Raw genomic sequence first — 6,000 nt, 5'->3', positions numbered from 1 at the left:
CCAGAGTGGGAAAACAGTTGCCAAGCATGGATATGATAAAACTGCATAGTAACCACTTACTGTGGTCGTTGTTAATATACTGCTCCAAATTCTGCTCTCCATTACATCTGTGTAAATCTGGGGTTATTCTATTTAATCAGTGCATAAATTGGGCCATTATTTAAACAAGGCCTCACAATCTGAACTAGCTGTTTGTTTCCTAGTTTTCTTGCTACTCCTGCAAGGGAGGATGAGAACAGTTAGATCAGCTCAATCAGGGAACAGCCTTTGGCAAACAGAGCTGTTGATCAATGGGAAATGTGAGGTCAGAGACAGAAAGACAAAGCACCGCACATCAGTTTCCCTCTAAGACTGATAACAATATAGGTGGAGACAAGCAGAGTCAAGTTTAACAGAGCTCCCTTCAAAAGCTGTTATATGGAATATAATGCAAGACATACATCCAGGAAGTCCAACTCCTGCAAATGGCTCTCCAATAAGTTAAGAGTCTGCTCTACAAACTGGAAGCTGCTAGCTTACAGACAACACGGAAAGAGCTAGGAAATCAAATGCATGTAGAGTGGTAGAAGGTTGCCTGTCTTACATATGGAGAACACAGTCTAAAATAAACCCTTTCCCCATAGTACCTTGCATGCATGAAAAAAGATGATATTGAAGAGTCTCTAACATCAATAAAATACTGGGATGAGTAAACTATATAACACTACCCAGAGACAAGATAATACATTGCATTATAGAGGACCTGGGCAACTTTCACAGTGAATCACGAGCTTTGTTACCGACAAAGACACCTGTACCTCCACTACCTCCTTTAGTCCTTTCTCTTTCAAAAAAGAATCCAGCCAGTGCTGTGGGCTTGGTAACAACAGAAAATTGGCCATGGTTTTAAGAACTGCCTGAAAATATGGCAGCTTCCCTTGATTGCCATGCCCACTGATCAATAATTCAGTATTTTGGAGATATAGGGATATTCTTTTTCATTAGACATCACTTTGTAGAGATTAACATCCCTGTTTCGCCTTTGTCAAATTTCACCATCAGTCCTTGAACTTGATAAAAAGCATTTTGGCCATGTTATCATGAGATGTTGATCCTCAAGTTATTTAGCTAGGGCATAAAAGTGTGTGGAAAATGTTAAAAATAAAATGGAGTTTAAACACAATATTAAAGAAATTGAAAAAATAAATCATTTCCCCTCCATAATGCCCCACTGTGATTAGGTGCAGCCATACCTATGATCATGCCCCTTCTTTTGAAATGCCTTCTCACAACGGGCACCTGATAGTGTATACATTAGAATTGAGCTGAACTAGTACAATATATTCTGGGGGCCAAATTCAGAGGTGAGTCTAAATTGGTGTAACTTGCATCTTAATCTGACCCTCTCGGCATGTAAATTACAACAGTTCAGATGCAATGAGACTCTTTTAAACTCCCCTAGATTCACATCCACTTTTCCATATTTAACTTTTGACAGTTTATACATCACCTTTGAAAGTGGTGTTGTAAAGGGCTCTAAACTGGTGCAATTTACATGCCAAGAGATCAGAAGAAGAACAAGCAGCAGCAAAAGCAACTAACAGGAAACTGCATATCTACGGCCAAAATCATGAGCTTGCTCAGGCAGACATTCACCATTTTCATCTGAAAATGACATTTTCCTGTCTGTGGAAACTGATTTTTGTTCCTGAAAAAAAGATTAGGTGAAAGCAAACAATGTTTTGCATTCCTGTGAACCTAGGAAAACAGTGAATAGTCACTGCGGGTGCGATTGTTTTTGCATGGCTTATATTTCAGGTCATGCTTTGAGGCTGCATTAAGGACCACTGAGGCTTGGCGCAGCCCAGTGCGCTTTCAAATCCCTGCAGCATGGGTTGAATAGAAACACTTAAAAAAGTAGAAAGAACACTGGAGGGTGGGTTAAGTGATGTGACAAATGGGCTGAATCTGCAGCGCTAGAGAATCACTGGGGATTTACCATTGATTTCTGTGGGAACAGACGCATAATTCCACAATTTATATGAAGACAGTAGAACATGCAGATACATATTCTAGGGGAAAATCACTCTTGGGCACACGACCACATTGAATATTCCAGTCCCACCTGCCTTATAATGTGAGCTATTCAGATCAATGGTAACAATCCGTACAACTAAGAAGCAGGTTACACACGATGCAGCATGTACTTTGCATAAGCTGCAGTAGAGTCCATGGAAGCCAAAAGATATAGTGAGGGAAATCCATGAAAATAATAATAAGTGAATTATTACTGATAATGACAAAAAAATCCCAGTAATTTCTATAACTAGCTACCTAAATATGTTACTTGTTTTAACATACAAGAGTAATAACTATAGAAACTGCCATGATGTGACAGAATACCACATCAAAACACAGCAGCACATCATGTCTGAGGGCCTGTGATGTGTTCCAATGCAATTTTTACTTCAGCGTGACTATCAATTGTAGGAGGTTTCTTCAAACAACCATCCCAGATGCAATCTGCCTCCGTATATATTGCACGTGGGAGAGAAAGAGAAGGGCTGAAGCACCGGGTCATTTTAAATGAGCAAGATGTAGACAATAGCAAAAGACCAGCTAGCATATTTGCCGTGTGAACATCCAGCCCATATGTCTGGTGATATTTGATTAAAAAAGTATCAATCACTATTTAGCTGCCACAAGAGTAAAAAGAGGGTCTGCTCTTTTCTGTACCGGTTCAATTACTGCCCTCGTCACTGTAGCATCTGAGTGCCTTCCAGAAGCACAATAAGCAATGTGACCAACATCTGTTATGTGTGGTTGATTCATTTGTTCTCTCTGGTCTTTTTTTCCAAAAATGGAGGGAGAATTGTGTGAACTACAGAGGTGAGATTTTTTTTTTAGAATTTTTAGTGCCAAGTTATTATACTTTTCATTTAAAAAAAAAAACCCAGCACAGTCTCTTACACTTAGGGTTCTCTTACAATTATCATTTTCACTTTTATTATTTTTTATTGACAGCAAACTTAATAAGCACTGGAGTTGGCAGAGACACCTGTAGTAAAAATTACCTAGCATGTTCCATCACAAGATCTTGTTTTCATGTGTTTGTAACTTTGCATAACCTTACCCTTTTGTGCTGAAACTTTCCATGACAGCTGTCTGACTCAAGCTGAATGTGTTTTCAAAGTTTCAGGGAAAGTCATTATCTCCAATAATGAGATTGGGGGAAATAGCTCATTTTGCTGATGTTAATTTTGTGCATTTTTTTCAAGACTTCTAACACTTCCAGGGTTGAAGTTTGGCAGGGGGCAGTCCTCTGCTCGGACCTATTCCTCATGTTGTCTGCATGAAAATTCACTCAGGTTATTAGTCACAGAACATTGTCATTTCACATTCTTGGGGCTTCCTAGAACCATCCTGGTAAAATCTCCGAGTGGTCCATCTATACTGCACAGCCTGGGAGAACTCTCAACATATCCATCACTTTGTGAATGCTGTACCTCTGTAGAGCTCCCCAACCTGTGAACCACACTATGTGCTACAGCAGCTGGAGATCCAGATAGGAAGATAATCTCATGCTACTAGCAACAGTGGCTGTTGCCCTTTCAGCCTAAGAGAGGTCGGAGTTAAAGTAGAGGGGGATGAAGCAAAAGAGGAGTTCTGCTTCTGTTCTCCGGAGTGGGGGAGCCACACTCCCTCCTGCAGCTTCCACTTTGCCTGGTGCAGTGGAACACCCACTGTGGTTTAAAAATTGGAGGAAAGCCTGTTAGGCCACCAGAAGACCACCATGAATTCTGGTCTTAGTGTTTGCACTCCACCATCTTTATTCTCAAGCAAGAACTGACATGGTACCTTAGTGCCATTCCCACTTTCTCATTGAAGTGAAAGCTTTCATCAGGTTACTTCTGGCAAAGCTGGCCAGAGGATCCTGGGTCCAGGAAAGCCACTCCCCTCCCCCCCCCTTCTGCTCCTAATATGCCCACTCCCACACTCTGTATGTTGCTATGCCAGGGGCACCAAGTGGGAGACCAGTGCTATACAGCCACATATACCAAACCTATGCTGCTTCTGGGCTGGTATTAGAGTCCTGGGACCCGATGCTGGCTCTTCCTTTGGCCCATTTTTTGCTGTTTAAAACTTATGCATTAACCTTAAAGTAGGCAGATTGGCCCACGGAGGAATTCTATCACATTCTCTTGGCCACCTTGCCCTTCAGAATGAATATGCCAAATCTGTGTGTGTGGCTTTGTTGTTGATAACCATATTCTCCTCCAGGCCGGGACCAAAATCCAGGAATCTGATCTCCCAATACTCCTGTGCTGCCTAGCATGAATTGCTGTGTAAATCACTAGCTAAGTATGTATCACATCCTCCTGTAGTGGCCAGCTGGCATATTACTGTTATCAATTACGCTTTGAAGGTCAAATGATAGAGCTGCTATTCTGGGCATCTAAGGCTACGTCTACACTGCATGATAATTTTGGAATAAACTATTCCAGAAGAAATGCTCCAAAATAGCTTATTTCAAAATAGCACCATCTACACTACAAGGAAGCCTGGAAATTAGTCCAAGGCAGGCTCCCCTAATGTGGATGCGCTACCTCCATTTAGAGCTCCAGCAAGCTCTAAATGGAGTAATTTCTCTGAATGGCCTGGGGGAGGAGCTATTTCCAAATAGCAGCAGTGGAGTGTCTACACTACTGCTATTCTGAAATAGCTATTTTGGAAGCAGTGTTATTCCTTGTGGAATGCGGTTTTACAAATACTGAAATAAGCCACCCCGTCTTTCAAAATAACGGGTTAGCTGTGTAGATGCTCGCATAGCATTGTAAAATCTAACACTCTACACTGAAAAGAAAAGGCCAAAATTAAGGCTGCTGGTGCAATCATTATAGTGCTCTCTTGTTCACATGGACTATGAATCAATGTGTTATTCAGGAACCAGGCTCATTCCAGGCCCAGGATGAACAGAGGAGGCAGATAATTTCAAGAAGAGAAAGGTCATTCTCTTGCATTTAAGGCATTGGACTGGGACCTACGGATGTTAAATATCAGTTAATTGAATAGTTGATTTACCTCATGAATTCCTATCGGTTACTTGACTATTCTATAGTCCCCAGGGGAGGGAGCGGCAACCAGTGTGCTCAGGCCCCACTCCAGAGGAGACCCCTGCCACCCCTTATCAGAGGCAGCAGAGTGGGGAGTGACAGACAGGAGCTGGTCCACAAGGGGAGCCAGTTTAAACCAGCTTCCCTTGCAGACCAGCTGCCTGTCGCCCCATGCTGCTGAGTGTGGGGTGGCAGTACCCCTGTCCAGGGGGGAAAGGGGAGGGTCTGAGCTCCCAGACCTGGTGCAAGTCAGAACTAAGATGGGCTGCCTGCCCACCTGGTTTCTAATAAACTTTAAATACAGAGCCACAGTGGGGATAGGTCCCAGACCCAGCACAAGCCAAGACTAAGCCAGGCTGCTGGCCAGCTTCCTAAAAAATTTACTGGCAAGAGGAGGGAAATGCGTGAAGTCTATAGCATTAACTGATAAGCTTTTGCTTATCAATTAATCGGTTTATCAACTACACTATTACATCCCTACTGGGACCCAGGAGAACCAAGTTCTGATTCTGCCACAACTTCCTATGGGTATGTCTACACTACCCTCCTAGTTCAAACTAGGAGGGTAATGTAGGCATACCGCACTTGCAAATGAAGCCCGGGATTTGAATTTCCTGGGCTTCATTTGCATAAGCGGGGCGCCGCCATTTTTAAATCCCTTCTCGTTCGAACCCCGTGCATTCCACGAGGAGTAATGGTAGTTCGAACTAGGAAGCCTAGTTCGAACTACCTAGTTCGTGCCCCGTGTAGCCGTGCTGCACGGGGTTCGAACGAGCAGGGATTTAAAAATGGCGGCGCCCCGCTTATGCAAATGAAGCCCGGGAAATTCAAATCCCGGGCTTCATTTGCAAGTGCGGTATGCCTACATTACCCCGCTAGTTCGAACTAGCGGGGTAGTGTAGACATA

Source organism: Pelodiscus sinensis, chromosome 4 (assembly GCF_052426305.1).
Source record: "Pelodiscus sinensis isolate ZL-2025 chromosome 4, ASM5242630v1, whole genome shotgun sequence".
NCBI lineage: Eukaryota > Metazoa > Chordata > Testudines > Trionychidae > Pelodiscus > Pelodiscus sinensis.
The sequence above is the reverse complement of the archived record's forward strand: the minus strand, read 5'-3'. Positions refer to the sequence as shown.